The sequence below is a fragment of the Thunnus thynnus genome, chromosome 11, assembly GCF_963924715.1.
Source record: "Thunnus thynnus chromosome 11, fThuThy2.1, whole genome shotgun sequence".
NCBI lineage: Eukaryota > Metazoa > Chordata > Actinopteri > Scombriformes > Scombridae > Thunnus > Thunnus thynnus.
In genome coordinates, this window is record NC_089527.1 from 6,063,484 (window position 1) to 6,082,691 (window position 19,208).

Genomic DNA, 19,208 nt, shown 5'->3' on the forward strand with positions numbered 1-19,208 from the left:
GAAGTATGTCACAAAAGAATACAGGCAACAGAGCAGTAAAAATCCACGCATCCGTCGTCTGGGCCTCGGCTCTATAAAGCTCTGGAGTTTCATTGTGAGGATGGAAAAATGAGGAGACAAAGGAGCGGGAGGAGGGAGAGGCGGCGCTCACGACTTTCCCCGAGGCCTAAAAAGATGAAGGCATTCAAGGCAAGTGTTTAAGTCACTGTGACAAACCGGGATGGGACACATAACAGTTGGGACTTTTCAGGCTGAATTAGACACTAATTGCTATCCTGAGGTAGCCCTCCGCGGTTCACCATGGAAAAATAAAAATTCCCTGCAGCCAAATGTTCATTAACAGTTGACCAACAACAAATTAATATTTACCCAGAGGCTAATTTCCTCATTAGCGCTCGAATTTAAAACATATTTTTGGCCACAGTCGGTTTTAAAGGTTGCGTAAGTGCTGCAGGAATTGATGACCTTTATCAAGAGCACAATGATTACCACCTTGAACTTCCCGTGGCCACGTTTTAAACCTAATTTTCAGGTGGTAACTTTATATCACGTCATTACACCCACATTGTATACTAACGTCCTTGACCATAAACAGCATATGGCTTCCTGTGCAATATTTCACTATCTGCAGATCCCACTTCAACCCTAAAGTATATTCCCTGGAAGGACAATGGGGTTTTATTTAGCATATTTCTACCATATGTACAGGGAACGGCCTGGGATGCGGCGCTATGTGCAGCCACACGAGACGCATTTACGGCCGAGCGAAAGGAGGCTGCGTGATGGATAAAGATATCACGGCGCTCTGGGGGTGTGGATATCAATTGCGGCCCAGGTATCTCTCCAGTGTTTTCATTAGAGTGATGGAGAAAAGGGGTAATATGCAAAGCCAGGTCTCCTCTTAGGGAATGACAACCCCAATCTATCACTGCCTCCTTCACCCAGATCTGAGAGACAACAACGGAGAAGAAGATGGAGAGAGAGAGAAAAAAAAAAAAAGAGGGAAAGAAAGGAGACGGCGGATGCATTTTCCATCTCATTCCCTCTCTGCCAACTGATTACAGGGCACGTGGAGGGGTATCAATCTTTGACGAGTCGTTCTTGTCGGATGCTCGCGGAGTTGATAGATTTTTTACGTGGTTCATCTTCGAATGAAAATGACTATGAGATTGACGTGAGAGGGGGAGAGGAGAAGCCATGTTTAGGGAAGGCGAAGAGGGAAGAAAGGTGTTGGCAGGTAAAGAGCGTGACGTGACTGTGTTTAGAAGAGGGTCGAGGCACCGTGCGGTAGCGGGGCTGCAGTTTAACCGTGTTTACCTCCAGTAAAAGACAACAATCTCGCATATAATGAGCGAGCGAGTTGAACATGCTAGAGTTATTAATGAGCTCCTCTTCATTAGGTATACAGGACGTGAACAAACAACGGAGGGGGTGACTTGTGTTTGTACAGGGCTGGTGCACTGTAAATGGCTTTTTTGCTAATAGGCTGACACGTAGCATCATTTGCATTCATTAGTAGACAGAAGCTAAGACACGAGCACCTATAGCAGAGGTCACTATCGGCCTTTGCTTCTGCTTCTGCTGGAACAAACACAAACGTAGATGTTCGCCTGTCTTGACGGAGTCGACCGGTGATCAAATGCCAAATGTATAATGGCTGATTAAATGAGGAGAGCTGTGTGGTCTATGACAGCGCTAAAGAATTAGTAAAGTAATTGATTATCAAGGTTTTTTTTCAAGTATGCATTCAGTGCTACAAATAAAAAGAAAAACACTGTTTACATGCGTATCTCACTGTAGAAAAATCAGAGAAAGAAAGAATCCATGTTCGGAATAAAGCAAAGAACGGGTAAAGAATATGAGCATAAAGATAAACAGTGCAATGAAGATACACCATCTACACACCCACTCACTTATAAGTGACGTCTATTAAAAGGAATGAAAGGTTTAGTGAGATTTCACAGCGATAAGGAAAAAGAATGAAGGTCAAAAAAATCAACAAGGAACAGCTGAAGAATGTGAGCAAAACAGAAAACAGGGCAATAAAGATACAGAGGCTCTGCTGTCTATTTAAATGGCTCCTGCATCTAGCTGCTGTTTTTGTTGCTAACTGCTATTCACTAGCTAGCGATGCACCAATCAAAACTCTATTTTTACATTATTAAACTTTAAAATCACAGTGAAATGTGAGGTAGAGCGCCTGTAGCTTCCTTCAGATTTGATTGGACTACTAGAAGGTGGGCGTGGCTTAGTCAATACGGTGCAACAGGCCCTTTTCACAATGCAATGCAGTTTATCGTTACTTCTGTTTTACCTTTGCACCGGAGATTTCTCTGGAAAATGCAGGAATGCTCAACAACACCTCAAAGTAATTAAGAAAGGTAAAGTGAAGACTAATAATGTTTACAGTCGTTTTTTTTTGGTAACATTATTGATCGTTTCCAATTTACCGTTCTGTAACTGCCTCAGATGATTGGTTGGGAAAGTAGGCTGGTTAGAAGTAACTTGGTGGTGGAGGCTCACCCAATCAGAAGGCTTCATTTTTTTTCCAGTGAATAGCAGTCAATGAAAACTGTTTCAAATATCTGACTACGCAACCAATAAAAATCAAACAACTCTCATTTCTTGCTTCTTGTTCACCATATGATGATGGTGATGATGAATGATCAGATTTTTTGAGTGCATTTTGCAAATGCCAGATTGCGAGCAGCCCCTCCTCTTTAACTCAGTGTACAGCCTACTACCAGAGGCCTACTCTCTGCTAGCTAAACATAGCAGCCACATAAAGACGTGAGGAGCAGGAGGAAGAGAAGCTCAAGTTCAAGTTCTCCTCCTGCGCCAGGTTCTCCTCAACGAGAGCCGAGTAGTAACAACACATACATGGATGCTAATTCAGCGCTAACCTACCTGCTGTTGAAAGACTCTTTTCAACTGTCTGTTAAATAAAAAACTGGCATCAGGGCATCAATGATGACACACAGACTGAACTCTTTGTGTACCTGCTCTTTCCTTTGAAAGAGAGCCGACTGAAGCGTTGGACTATAATGAAATAGTCAAGTCAATTTTATTTATATAGTGTTAAAGCACAACAAAAGCTATCTCAGGGCACTTTTCACATCGAGCATATAATGAAAATAATTTCAGTGCTCTGCACCCCGCCGACTGCTGCCGCAATCATCAAAAGTAAGCTGAATTACAGTTTCTGACTGTTGGAGCCTATTGCCTGTTTCAATATCATTGTTTATTGGGTAAAGTTTCTGCTGTGGGCGTACAATTGGATTTTATGCTGATGTTGCTGCATCTTCCATCTGTGTGTGTGTATGTGTGGCCGTGGCTATGTTCAACTGTCATTTTTAACATTACTGAGCACGTTGGCGCCGGTGTACCTCTATCCATACGCTTGATTAATGATGCTGTTGCGTCTGTCAGCTGTGTGTGTGTGTGTGTGTGTGAACATGTGGCTGTACGATGCTGTTAATGTTCGTCACGGTGCCTGTAATTTTACCTCTGATGATGTATAAGGCTTGTATGATTAAACTGCGGCGCATTCAGGCGGGTATAGCTGTAATGGCCTATTTTGGTTGACATATGCGTTTCAGAACCTGTTAAGTATGATTGGTCTGTGCCCACCCGCTCTGTGATTTCTCAGATGTAGAAATAACTTGGAAATCACAGATCGTACAGTTACTTCAGCCTAGAGACGGACTAATAGCTGACAAGGGTTTCCTGATCCAGAACTTGCTGTCAGAGGTGGAAACACTCATCATCCCTCCACTGAAGAAATCTACTCAGCTCAAAGCGTGGAGGACACCCAGAAGACCCGGGCTGAGGATTTTAGTAAAGAGGGTCATACACAGGGTGAAGGAGGACCATATTTGGGATAGGCAGCTTCCTCTTTCTATGGTAGGTTCAATCAGCTGTGGGTCAAACTATCAGGGACCTCTTGATATCAAAGTCACATATTTCTTAGATGAGCCTGATTCAGTACTGCAATTAGCTGTTTGGTCGTGCAGATGGACTGTAAATAGAACTGCTGTAAATGTTATGTTTATTGGTTATATTGGAAATTAAATATATATGAAATGATCCTGTAAGTCTTTTTAATGTTATGTTTTACATAAAGGTTAGGGGTAATTATTATTTCATGGCTGTTAATGATCTTAATGTTGTGAAACATTGTGTGAAATGCCTGTGTTCACCTTTCACATGAAAGGAACAAGAGCATGTTTTAAACTTGCATCTTTTTTTTTTAATTTACACATTTTGTAATAAAATATAAGTGGAAATATAAGAAGGAAAAAAACTAATAAAAAGCTTCCAAGAAGTTGCATGCAAAAATACATTTAATAAATAATAAATAAATACAAATTAGAGATGGCTTGATACCAATTTTTCATGTCCGATACCACAACCTTGAGTATCTGCCGGTACGAATCTGATACCATCTTTTTCCCTCTCTTAACAACTGTTAATAATACATTTGAATGGATGCACTTTGCTGAACCTGGTCATCTAAAAAGCATCAGACTCAGACTGTGAAATAAATATTCTGCCTCCACTAAAGGAAGAAATACATAAACAACAACATGACTCAGTTCAGCAGCATTTTTGAGCACTCAAAACATTCAAAATGACATTTAAAGTACAACTTTGTGCAAAAGTTTTACTCTGAGTATTTAAAATAACAAAGGAATTATAATTCCAGTGTGCAATACCTCCATGACATAGCAAAAAACAAGTTGCTATGTAAACCATAACTATATCTTAACATAAAATAATAATATCTCCAATATAAAATGTACAGTGGAACACAGTGCTGCATCTTAAGGCTTTTACACCTTTTATCAAGTTAGCTGCATTGAAAAGAATAAATACCTAAGTGTAGAAACAGTGCAAGCTTTAAAGTTTCTTTCACATGTAACCTCTGCATGTAAAACACCTGCATACAACTAAACATTAGAATGAATATAGTTCCAGTATGAAAAGATAACTGCAATGTAAACTAAAGTATTTGTTTCAAGTTTTCCCGTCAGATGATAAAACATTACTGTAGCAGTAGCTGCTTGACCTTCGTCACAAAAACCACCGGCTCATCTTTCTTACAGTCCTTATGTGACTTAACTTTGTTCATTTTAACATGAGGGGCAGATTCTTCTTTATAAAGTTTAATATTTCAGCCTCTCAGCTGTCAGCCTGCTCCTCTTTTCATCAATAATAATGGAGGCTGTGCTGAAGAGCCACTTACTGAAGGTGCAGAGAGAAACGTAGCTGCTGTGACCACCAGGCAGGGCAGTCTGGGTCAGTCGACTTTCCAGTAAAACAGCAGCGGATTGTTCAAAAGCCAAAATAGTTGGCTCGCTGAGGTAGGTCTGCACTTTGTGGTGGTTGACTCAAGACCAGGTTCAACTGTACTTTCCTCCAGGATTTCATCAAAAACACTTCCAAGTCTGCTCTTGCTTGCAGCCTCCATAAGTAGAGCTTCTCATGTGGTCTTCCTCACCTCTTGCCATTAATGCATCCTTTGCATATCTTGAGGTTTCTGCATTTGTGAAGTACTTAGACATATGTAACATTTAAAATAAGCCTATCCTTAATATCAAGTGATTAATCCAATTTTGAAGGCTGACGCTTTATGTGAAATACTGTCATTAGATGTTCAAAAGTAAAAAAATTCCACACACACACACACACACACTGACAGGTGTGGGATTTATGTGTGTAAATCTCTCTCTTTCATGGTCTTAATTCCCTCGTCGACCTCATTTCCTCGAGTGAGAACGAGTTTAAGAACACTGACAATAGGGACGACATCAGATGCAGATGAAGAGCTTACCTCCCTTGTCAACCCCCCCCCCCCCCCCCCACTGGTTTGCAGTGAATGTGGCTGGCGGGTCGTATACTCCGCACACAGGGCCCCGTTGAGGCTCTTGATCATGCAAAATGTACTCTTCCACCTCGTTCGTACAGCTTGTTGTAGACTCTTGGGGCGGCATGTTCAGCTCCACTTGAATGTCCTCCAAGCATGAATACGCGAGTGGCGGGTTGCTTGAGTTGACCCACAGTTTTCCCTGCTGATAGTCAGTGCATCACTTACGCTCCGCCGTGGTAGCGGTCCCTCGCTCGCAATAAGATGCAGGCTTTGCGTGAAGCATCCCAAACTGGCAACTCTCAAGCGATCCATTGTTTTTTATTACATTACTGGCATTGTCTCTTAAAATGACATGGACTTTCCTCTCAATCTTCCATGCATTTAACATTCCCCCCCCCCCTCCACCCCTCGCTGCTGCTGTAGCGATAAACTCTCCTCTGTGTGAGCCACAGAACTGTTTAGCCTGCAGCACTGCTTTGTGCAAAGTAAAACTTGAGTCTATCTAGTGTGTTGTCAGACTTAGTAATGACATTGGACACACAGCTGAGCTCCAGATGTCAGCTGTGAAGCTAACTATGACAACTTTTTCCAAGTATTATATTTAAATATCTTAAAGACATCATTAAAAGAAAACATTAACATGGGAATTGCTCAGGTCCACCCACCGGACTGATGTTCTCAGCGCCTTATAATGCTTATAAATTAATATTGGAGTGAATGGACAGATGAAGCAGTTGGGCATCTAATATTGGGTGGGAGATGGGTTTACATCATTATACAGATGTCAAAGGCAAAGGACACGCTGTACGTCAGAATCAAACACAGAGGGGTGTGACTAAGTGTTGGTATTTGAGGACCTGGGAATGAGAACATGTTGTCAACATGGATCTATAAAGGGAACTGGATACAGCCCCGTTTATTCCTATGAAAGTTGCTTAGTGGCGCATGAAGCCATGAAAACATGAAAACATGCTGCGTACACTCTATAGGCCCAATGCACACATAGAACATGCTCACTAGAGACTTCCGCCAGCCAAGACGGCTAACTTGAACGAGGATAAAACAGTTCAATCGTGCAGCTCTTCTAGACTTTCCAAACGTTATTGGACCGAATGTATCAAACTCTGATATTGAAACGAGTCATGTTGCGTGTGTTGTAAGGCTCAAAAATGTATCCAACGTTTTATAGTTGCTCCTTATCCCATGATTGTGTACGGGGAAAAATGCTTTTTGAGCCCAATGTGGACCCACAAGATGTAATTCCATGTTTTGGCCATTATGTCAAATTGGCGTCAAAGCCTGGCGCACTTCCTGGAGGCTCGGTTGTAAACACTATCCAAGGAAACACAAAGAGGGAATTTGATGCTAAAAAGACTGTAAATGTGGCAGATATCCATTTGATATGACTAACTCAGACTGCTGAAGCTGAATATAAGCTTCACAGAGACTTTTAAATGCTTTTTTGCACTCAATGACGGATTTTGGCCTCCATCACTTACATTGAAAGCACATTTGAAGGATCTTTTAATGGTTACAGCGAGGAAAACCTCCTTCACTGTTCATATGTTCAACTGTGAACCCGTCCTTTAATAAATTAGACCTCAGCCACATTCTTTTGGAGTTTCATACTGGACTAATATTGCTAATATTTTTCCCACCTCATGCATGTTATTGGGGTGGATTTTCAAAATAATGCGCTCCAGTACACCACCATCACCTACTATGACCTCAGTAATAAATATAAAGTAGAATTATCACCTTTCTGACAATGTCAACAAAAATTGAAACTATATAAGCTTATTAAAAGTATAATTTATGGCAGAGCTGTTGTTTCAGATTGCATTATATTGCACAGGTGTTCTTAATAAAGAGCCCAGTGAGTGTATTTTCTGTTTTTTAAATAATATATTAATAAATCCAGGCCTGTGACCGGTTGTATTGTTTTGTGTTACTGTGAATGATATTTGGATTGAAAAAAAAAACAAATACAGTGTAACATAAAACCGGGGTTTACATAAATGTAGCTGTAAACGCAGCGATGTGGTTAACAGTACTTGGATCAAATCAACCCAGCATATGTTCTGACCCAACAGTGTGGTCATACTGTAATTGGGTTGTTTTCTAATCCAACACTTTTTTTTGTGTGTGCATGTAAGTGCTATTAAGTGGCAAGCAGCCACCACTGCACTGGAAGCTGAAAATGTATCCATAATGTTATCCACCATTATAACATGTATTCCATCATCTAATATGTTGAACATGCTGAACAAGGGTACTTTTTTATTTTACACACCGATGGCTCTCTGCCAGTATTACATGGCTCTGTGATTGGGCAGCAAAGCTGGTTTTAAACAGAAACCATTATGCCAAGGTCATAACAGAATATATTATTATGAGAATATCTGATTCAAATGGAGAAATATACAAAAATAGGGAACGGGGGGGGGACAAATACTTGAAAAATGTTGAGGTTCAGATTTAATAATGTTTGCGAAAAAAAAGCATAAACCCAAAACCCAGACCACTGTCTAATAGCACTCATTAAAAACAGCCTTTTTTCCGTGGTCCAGTTATAGTCATGCATTGGTGAACTGTAAATAAATGATAAATAATTTTTGCTTTAGCTATAATTTAATATATTTCAGAGCAAGGCCAAAGAAAGTGAGATTGCACCCAATTTACCCATCACTTCACAACATGAAGTCCCCCAAATTATTTTTGCAAACACGTCTTTTGAAAGGAGACGTGGAAGAATTTTTCCATTCATACCGACAGCTGTAACTGATGAAAAACACAGGTATCACTGCCACAATCAGACAAACAAACAAACAGGTTGTTTTTTTATATTTTCATTGAATTATTTAATCTTTTTTTTCATGAAACATTGTATTATTGTGTATAGTTTGTCAGTCAGATGATATATCACTTCTTAAAACCCATTTTTACAGACTTGCTTTTATTTAATGTCTTTCAAGCATCTTTGTATTGTCTTTTAATCTTTTTTATCATCTCTCTATTGTTTTTCTATTGTATTTGGTGTTGTGTCTTTACTTTGCATTGTACTACTTTTACTTTGTCTATTATTATTATTATTATTTGCATAAATTTCTCTATGAATGATGCAAAAACTCTGCATGCTTTAAACTTAACTCTTGCACTTAGTGAGGAGCATTAACATCCTGATATGGTAACACAGTCGTAGCGACTCTGGACTCTCTGGAAAAAACAAAGTATGCGGGGAGAAAAAGGGAAAGAGAAAGACATAAACAGACAGATAAACAAATCGCCTGTGCCAAAGTGCCATGACCACAGCTGCTCTGTGGGAACAAGGAGGGGTGGATGGCGGTGTCGCTCTGCCCTTCAACCAGACTGTATTACACAGTGACATTGGCATTGAGTCTCTATTAAAAACACACACACACACACACACACTCACAAAAACATTCCCCAGAAACTCCCTGATTGGCAGAACAATGTAAAATATTTTCCCAGAGCTCAGAAAACCTTCACATCTGATATCACTGCCTTTCTTTCACAGGAAAAGAAAAACATTATCTACAATCCCTCAGATGGTTTTGATCATTTGCTTGGTTAGTTAATTTTAGTGAAGTTCAGAATGATAAAAAAAAAAAAAAATGTACATCTATGACTTTGACAAGGGTACATTTAATTAGATGTCGCCTTGGAGACTGTCAGATGACAGCCAGAGGCCAGTAATGAGATTTAACCATGCATCAATAATCACCTGATAAGCCTGGCTAGAAATAGGCCTTGGAGGCTCAAAATTACTGCTGATGCATGGTTCATTACAAAGTATTTTTGACTATACTACTTATTAAGTCTGCAGAGAATGATCAGTTCCACTGATAAGCGATTACTTCAGCAGGTATCCGGCTGAGGCTGTCTCCTCCAGAAAGCAACAGCATCAGCATCATCATCATCATCGTCGTCAGAACGCACCGGACGTCATGCAGACTGAAGAAGTGGTGAAGGTACAGTAGCTCTGGTAGGATCATCCTTTACTGGAGATGTGAAGCATGTTGGGAATTAACCCTTTCATGCATGAATTATTAAATCACAGAGTAAAAAATGTTCTTATTGTTTATATATTTATTATTTTATTACTAAGAGCAAATGGTATGAATACATATAGGAACATTAGATAAAAACAACAATAGAGAGGATATTTGAAAAACATGTCCAAGGCTCAACAGACAGAATGTACCCTTTGTTGCATGACGTCAACTGGAGTGGACGGATGTATTTTCAGTCACAGAAAAAAATGTACAAGATATAGAAATATTATTAAAAACTTGATAAAAGTATTTCAAACATCTTATTCAGTTGAAAAATATACTTTTTACCTGTTTTTTTCTCTGAGAATTAAAGTATTTAACAGATAATCCTGAGCTACTCGGTGCATTTCCTTTTGAATTTATGATTCAATATCATAAAATCACAGAGAGAGTCAGAAATGATATTTAGATGGAATTGTAGACAATACTTTTGGGGGTTCACCACCCGGTAGTTGGGACATGGTACTACAACTTAAATGGTTCAAGATGGCTTCCAAATATCTATCCGCTGTAGTGGACGCCATGCATGAAAGGGTTAAGACAGTGGAATACCTTGACGAGGTGACGTCTGTTTGTGTTTGGCTTACATAGAAAACAAAAGGCTTCAGTCATGACACGTTTATATGTTCAGATCTTATATTAACTTGTGTGTACAAGCAAAATAAGAACAACATTTTCAGGTGGTCGGGACCACTCGTATCATCATGGTTTGTAGTGAGTTCAAGGTCAGAAAGGATGTCGAGGAAACGTTGGATAAAAATATTCCAACATCTTTTTTTAAACATTTTTCATTCCAAACATATTTCCTCCTGCTTACAAATAAAGACTCATACTTTTGGCACACAGTAATAATGGGCTTTCCATCATTTTAGTTGCTAATCGCTATAGCAGACCTACACGGCACTGATATCTGATGTGTGCTGTAGGACGTTCCCCAGTGCTCTTGAGTGTCTGTCAATCACACTTCTGGATTGTTGACAAGCTTTTAGGAATAAATTCAAGAGACAAAATTACAAAATATTGTTGAGTGAGGCCCGTGTGGGTGTTTTGTGTGTTATACGCTGCCGGTGTGGGTTGCACTTCAGTCATTCTACGATGACATATGATCATGTCGGCTGTGTTAATTTTGACGGATCTGTCTGTTTTTTTTTCAGTAGAAGAGGAAGAAGGAAGAAGCAGAGCAGCAGATCCTTTTATGGAAGAGGTAAAGGTTGGTTGGTTCAACAAAGGTGACAGTCTATCTTGGTTTCTTTTGAAGATCATAATCTGATAGGGGAATCAGATCATGTGGGTTGTTTTAGCAGGTGATGGCAGTTCAAACATTTGTTGATCTGATTATGCAAACATCTAAAAAAGAACACCGGAGAACCCAAATAGGAAATCTCTATAAACGTCAAACTGTTTGGGTTTACACTTGATGTACATTCTCTTTATATGGATTCAGTGCAATCATTCAAAAACCTTCACCTGCGTAACATATTGTACTGTATCATTTTGCAAACTGTGTACAGTGAAGTGATGAATCACAGACAGAGTGCTGAGCGCTCTCGGGCTCAACCCCCCCAGCTCCCAAAGTCTACACATCTCAAGAGGACTTATATTTTGAATGATGACTTTGGGGAGAGGATTCTTTGATGCATGTCATTTAACATCAACATTATTGTTTTTCTGGGTTGTCAGCATCATGATTTCATATGTTACTCATATGACTACTGCTCTGTTGTTGTTCCACTCTCCTCCCATCCCAGCTTTCTTCCCCTGTGTACCCTCTTTTCTCTCTCTCTCTCTGACTTTCTGTTATGATTGGACCTGATGAGCAGAGGGAGTGTTTGCCATGTTGGCAGGCAGAGTTTTTGGAGGCTGGAGTTATCTGCTGGGAGGGTGGGTGGGTGGGTGGGGGGGAGGGAACGTCGCCGCTTATCTGACTCCACGGGCTGACCCCTTGTTTCCTCTTTGGCCCTCTGACGTTGGGACGGTACTTCCTCAGCGAGCCTTATCAGTTTGAACCACAACACTGGAACAGACCCACCGACCCATGCAGCAAAGACCTCGCAAAAAAATACTACTACTACTGCTGCCGCTAAAGTATACAGCCTGAGTGTTTTGCTAACTAGCATGTTAGCACAACGTCTGACAACCAGCCTGCAGAAGCTTTATGGTTGTGCAGTGCAGCAACATTTCAGTTCTGTTATTTTTAAATATTTTTTAAGCATGTATAAACATAACACAATATTTTGTTTTTCAACTGTCATCATTATTATTTTTTTTCTTTTTACAATGTACTAGAGGTCCAAAAAAAGTTGGACCTGATTCTGAAACCTTCCCAAACCCGACACGCATAAATGAATTCTCATGAAAGGAGACCTAATGACTAAGGAATCAAAGGGCAGTCGCACTCGATTCCAATACACAACAGAGACAATTAGACCTGATCCAAAAAGCAGTCAACCCCAACAGACCCGAACAGAGAATGAACACTAAGCAGTAGCACGATGCCTCACCAATTAACGGTCACAGCTGAAAAGAGCAGCAAAACATGTAATTATTTCTGCACTTCACAGTTCACACTCTCCAAAAAAACAACTTTTTCTCCTCCCAGTGATGATTATGACAAACCTGCGCGAACTCATTTGGGTATTAGACACAATGACAACAGACTTTAGACCCACTGAAATACGACAATACGCCGATACCAGACCTGACTGGACTGAATCAGGGTCCTGGTTTGTGTATATATGGAGAAAAAACAGACACCTGTTTGATTGATACTCTCTGGAGTGCACACACACACACACACAAAACATGATTTATAATAATAAATACAAACAGAGATATCTATTTTTGCATCATATTATAATGGATCTTCACATTATTGGCTTTTTAAATCATGTATGTGTTAACTATACACTATCAAACTTTATGTTAAACTTACAATAAAATATTAGAACCTTTTTTGCAAGTTTCTTCCTGTTTTTTTCCAACAAATCCTTCAAAAACAGCCAAACAAACAACGACCTGATCTTTCTAATAAGTACCGTGTGTGTATTAAAGTCTTATATATCTTATTCCTCTGTGCTGTTGTTGTCCAAAAACTATTAAAAACACATCAATGAGCCACACCGTTGCACCGGGTGACATGTTCCTTTATTACCATAAACACAAACACTGCAGTTTATTTTAACTCAATCCCACAAACACCATCCTGCTGCACTCACTGGAGCACCGAATGTGTCCCTGAACAAATGCACTATTATCTCCTGTTTGAGTAAAAAAAAAAAAAAAAAAAAAGGAAACTAGATATCTGTGAGCTGTTTTCAAAGTTTTGCATGTTCAGTAGGAACCAGTAGTCGGGAAGTAACACACTGTTGGTTTTGGTCTTTTCACAGGTTGTGTTGACAGTAACAACATTAGAGAACATTGTCAGACTTTCCCTTTAAGTTTCAGCTTTCATATCTGAATGACTTCATTTGAAGGCATCTCAACTGTATTTTGTTATTCTTCACCTTCCTAGATCTTAGTCTGTACTCCGCAACACTGTAAGAGTCATCTCATTACACTTAATGAGCATATTTGCATCATTAGCTAGCCAATTAGCCACCAGGCTAATTCATCAAAGCAACCAATGTTAATGTTAACGTGAGAGCACTGTAGCCTCCACTATATGTTGCAGTATGCTAACTACTTTAAAATAATTCATATCGATGGCTGAAGAGCAAAACCTCCTGTCTGAAAAATGCACTTATTTTGAAAACCTGTCCTCGGGTCAAATTTGACCCATTTTCAAATGTTTTTATATCAGAAATATGGATTTCTTTCATCTAATTGCCTGAAAATCACATGAATGGTTCCATACCACACACACGTTGCAAGTAAAAGTAATGATCACTACTTTCATTGAATTTTGGGTGTTTTATTAAAGTTTATAGCATCTGTGGACTTTTGTCCTCCCAAGTCAAAATTGACCCGGGAGACAAAAGTTACAAGACAACAGGAGGGTTAAAAAAAAAACTTGTTGTTTTCTTGCAGAATGCTATTTGTTAAGGATATGTGGTATTGTTTACTGTATGTTTGTATGGTTATTACGGTATTATTAACACATAATATAGTAATATAGTCCAAAAACAGTGTATTATGTATCAGGTATCCTTAACAAATAGTATTCTGCAAAAAAAGTGCATTTTTCAGATAGGAGGTTTCGATATGCACTTAAATTAAAAAACACCAAACTATACTGGCTGTTCACTAAGGTAAAAGAACATTATTTCAGCATAAATCTGATCAGTTTTCACTCCATAAACATGTTTCGACAGCCGTGTGTGCAGAAATAGAAATGTAACCAGCTCGTCACAACAATTCACATGTCAGGAGTAAGAAGTCCCAAATAACTGCCAAGAAATTAAGTCACCTGAAAGCTCCGTGTTTACAGACAGAAACTGAACAGAGGAAATGGAAGGAGGGGGCGGAGGAAGAAGAGGTTAGTTTGACTTGATTTTTCGGTAGGTGAGAAAAAATTGGACAAAAGTCAGGCATGTGGTTTTGGACTGTGAAGCCATTAGAAACACCCCAAAGCACACACATGACTTCAGACCCTCTAGATTGGAAGACTGGGGGACTGTATTATTCTTTGCTCCGTTTTGAATAAACAGTGCAGCTCTGAGCCTGGCTGTGTTGATTCCAGCGGGGAGATAAGCAGGGTAAATAAAGCTGAACTCCGAGTGGGAAAAGGTTTCCTCTCATTGCCGCTTGACTGTTTTTACTGTTTAAATGCCTCCAGATGGGAGTTTAAGGAACCATCCTCCAATCAGTTCCTCATATTGTGCCACACAAAAAAAAAAAGAGTGGAAGGTCAATCTGTTTGCATCCCAGCCTGTAGTTTACATGTTATTTATAAGAATAATGACACGCAATCACAATGGATCATTTGTCACTGCTGGCTGGGGGTTTTTCTCAGGAAACGATGCGTGTGTGTATGTATGATGACTTATCTGGGCAAACACCTTGCAACAAGTACTACACAAGTTACAAATGAGTGATAGTTTTAAGGAAAATGACACTCCCAAGAGATTAAAGACTCATCTTTTATAAAAATCAAGACGAAGCAGCGTGACAAAGTGATACGACGTTGAGTGAACGTTGTATCGGACAGAGGCATGTTCTCTCCTCCGTAGTTTCTCTCTCTGAGGTGACGTTTACGGTGATGGAAGGCCCGGATCTCCTAAACGGCGGCTCGTCGTTCCATTAAAGGTACCCTCTTAACGACTTGCAGGAAGCAAAACTGATGACAAGGTAAAATAGATTAATTAAGGTACCTCGGCGTCGAAGCAGCCACTTAATCATAGATCGTGCTTGTCACAGGGATTTAGGATCTGATTGACTTGGAACAGATTATGCCTCTCTTCATTTTCTGCCTTTGTGCAATAGAAAATTAATTGTCAGTGACATTTGGTTGTAATCCCCCCCCCCACCCCCCCTCCCTACCACCATCCTCTATCTCTACTTCCTCAATTAATTATTGGCTCTCTTTTATATTCTCGTTCCAAAGAGTTTCTTTTGGAGATACACAAGAAGCAGAGTCATTTCCTCGACTGCTGAGGACAACATCCGCTTTTTGATTGAGTCTAGGCAATCTAATCATCAGCTGTCGCTGAGGCGAAACTCTCCTCTCATACTTAGACTGCTGTGTCAGTGCTATTACCCACCGCCAAGCTGACACACACACACACACACAAACAGGCACACAAACGCAGCCGTCTGAGTGACAGGGAAGGGTCCGGTCCACCTTGACTCGTCAATCATCGGCGGCTTTGACAGCTCGTTTCACCGAACAGCAGACGAGGCGAGGAAACGGAGAGGTGACGAGAGAGAAAAAAGGTAGAAATGGAGGCAAGAAATGAGGAGCGGCAAAACGGACGGAGAAAGGAGGACAAGAGGAAGAGAAAAGAAAAGAGAGAAAGGCAGGTGAGAAATGAGAGGAAGAGTGGAGACGAGGAGATAAGTGAGGACATAAAGAGGGATGGGAAAAGTGGGGAGACTGGTAAAAAAAGAGGAGAGAGAGAGAGATAAAGAAGAGAGGGAGGGAAAGAAGGAGGAAGGAGAGCAATTACAAAGAAGAAAATATAAAAAGGAAATGAGGAGATGAGAAAGAAAAAAGTTTAGAGTCTGAGAAAGGTGGAGAGAGAGAGAGAGAGAGAGAGAGAGAGAGAGAGAGAGAGAGGGAGGAATGGAGAGAATGCTCTCCAGTTTAATACCAGAAGGAGGAGGAGAGAGAAAATGGAGGGAATAATTGTGGGATACGGGCTGCTGACAGAATGAAGGCAGTCTGAGAGAGTAGATAGCATTGTAGCATGATGAAACTGAGGTCAAATGTGTGTGTGTGTGTGTGTGTGTGTGTGTTTGCTTACTGTGTCAAATTAAACCACAGAGGCAAAGAGAGACATTTCATTTCCCAGATATGATTGATGGATAATGTGTGTGTCCCAGAGAGGTGTCAGATGGCCTGACTTCACACACACACACACACACACACACACACAGACACACACACACACACACACACAGACATGCATGTACACTCTGGTTCTACATTTGTCTAGAAAGGCAGATAGTGAAACAAATGCAACCCACACATACAAAACAAAAACACTGCTGTTCAAATAATGTCCATGTCTCACACAGCTGGACGCCAAATAAACAAATAAATGCTAATAAAACCTGGTAAAACACAGTTTAATGTGTAGTTTAACAGCTCACATGCTACAACAGATTCATGTCACTCACTAATTAACACCAACTGCTTTTACTTTGTCATCTTAAGATACCGACAGTAACACTCAACACCTCCTAAAGACCTGCATGTCTCACGACTCTCTTCCAACACTTCTTACCAAATATTTCTGGCTATCCTGCTTCTATCAGCATGAAATTAAAAGCCCATGAACGTAGAGAAAAGAGAGATCGGCTACTTAAGCTAAATTATGTCCTATTAAACTTAATGAAATATTGTGACAACAGCAGGTGAGTGAACGATCAATCACAGCTGTCAATCAACGCCCACACAGCATTAACATTAACGCTACTATCAGTCTTCAAATCTTATTAACAGAGCGATCGTGTCCAAAATAACCACCGGCGCAGCTAGCGGTTGAGACTGTTGTGGATATTTTGAGCGATGGTGGAGAAAAGTCTGATTGGTTCACTAGTTTCTAAACAAGGGACTGTTTCAGTCACGTTGCATGTAATTTCAGCAGTTTTGGTTCAAGCGTCTGACTGTGTTGTTTAAGGAAGCCTCCTCTGACCTTGGTAACCATGGAGATGCTGATATACCGTCTATCTGAGAGGTTTCTGCCTTCCCCCCCAAAACATCACAGACAACATCACTCAGCATCTAGCGGCTGTCGGTAGAATTGCACTTTAAGGTCCGGAGCGGCTTCAGCTTCAAGCTTTTGGTCGTCGCCGCTCGGGTGTAACGGGGACAAGCCGAGCGAGTCTTGTAAAACATTCCAAATAAACATAATGTCCACATGAATCATTTCTAACACTTGTCTCTGAGTCAGTCAGAGCGAAAGTAAACACAGAAAGTTGCCACTACGAAGAGCCATTATGGGTAACAACATGTGGATCAACATCTGGAGCAAATAAACCAGAGTTTTGCTATAACAACAAACAACATTAACAAGACCAGATCAAAAAAAAAAAAAAAAAACACAGCAGGACATCGAAGGAAAATATGACAAAAAATATACTCATAAAAATTTACTGGAGAAAATTGGAAATTTCACTTTTGAAATAATCCTGTCAAATAAATTTAAGAATATACGACACAGAAATATAACTCATTTAAATGAGGAATGATTCAAAACAACACATCACACCATAATAAGATAAACTTATGTCAGGCATCACATCCCTCCACAATAGTCCAGGTGATGTGTGAAAATGGCCTCGTGGTAGCCATGGCGACCAAATTACTTTCCGCCGCCATAACCTAATTATGTATATTGCATCATATCTCCTGAACCGAACCTGATAACACAGAAAAAGTGACGTCTACCTCCATGTTTTGATGGCCGAGGATTACAATGATACCATATACAACATCATAAACTGTTCAGGTTAATAGTTAATAGTGAATTGATTAATGCTGTGAGGAGGAAATCACAGTATAGGAAATACCTTTATAATATGTTGCATGCATGTAAAGTTTTAAAAGCCTGAATATCCAATATATGACAATTTGAACAATCAATATAGCAGCAAACAAGTATTTGCTCTGTAAAGACATATTCATAACTGTCAACTATTTCATGTAACCATCAATCAAATGTGTAAATATTGTTAAAGACCCTTTTGATTGGGTATCAGCTCTGATAATACTAATTAAATATAGTAAATTACAGTAAAAAATGTGGTGAAATTATTTTGTCAACTGTTTTTAAGGTCACGAAAGAATCTAAAGTTGTTTCTCAGAGGAAGATCATGTGATATGATTGAAAACCCCTGAAGAGCTACTAAATAGACCATCTGACTGTTTTCTCAAATATAGTAAAAAATGAACTATAAATAAACATTCAAGCAAATAATTATTATAGAGAACTAGTGAATAAATCATGTGTTCTGTGTTAAATGATGTCCTGATGAACAACAGGGATAAAAAGAGGTATAAAAACATGTTTTGGTCCTCCACAGGAGAGCTCGTGCCACGTCTGACTCCCACACTAATCACCTCGCTGACTCCGACACCCGAGAACCACGAGGAGTTTAGTCGGGGCTAAAAGTTTTAATACAGTCTGGAGAAACAAATGTTTGGTGCCGTCTCATGGATTCGGGCAGATTACCGAGAGATTGTTTGACAAACAGCTGCCCGAGCGGATGCTGTGTATTTTTCTTTTATAGTCTGTGTAAATGTGTGTTGCAAGTTTGAGGGGGTTTAACGGAGAAGCCGTGTTTATGTGTGCGGGTATCAGCGACACGAGGAATGCTAATAATCTGGATATTTATTCTGTTCCCTGATATACAAAATTGTCCGGGGCATATTTGTGAGAAAGCAAACAGGGGGACCGTGGCTCCAGAGAGGAAAAAAAAAACGGCTGCAGATTGGGATCCATCTATTTTAAACTTCTCTCTGGTCTCTGTGGCATTTTAAAAAAAGCAAATGAAAACAGAGGAAGGCATGAGAAACAAAAGGATGGAGAAGACCAGAGAGGAATACTTGTAAAATGGCTAAAAAGTAGCATGAGAGGAGTCAAAGGAGAGGGGGGGAAACA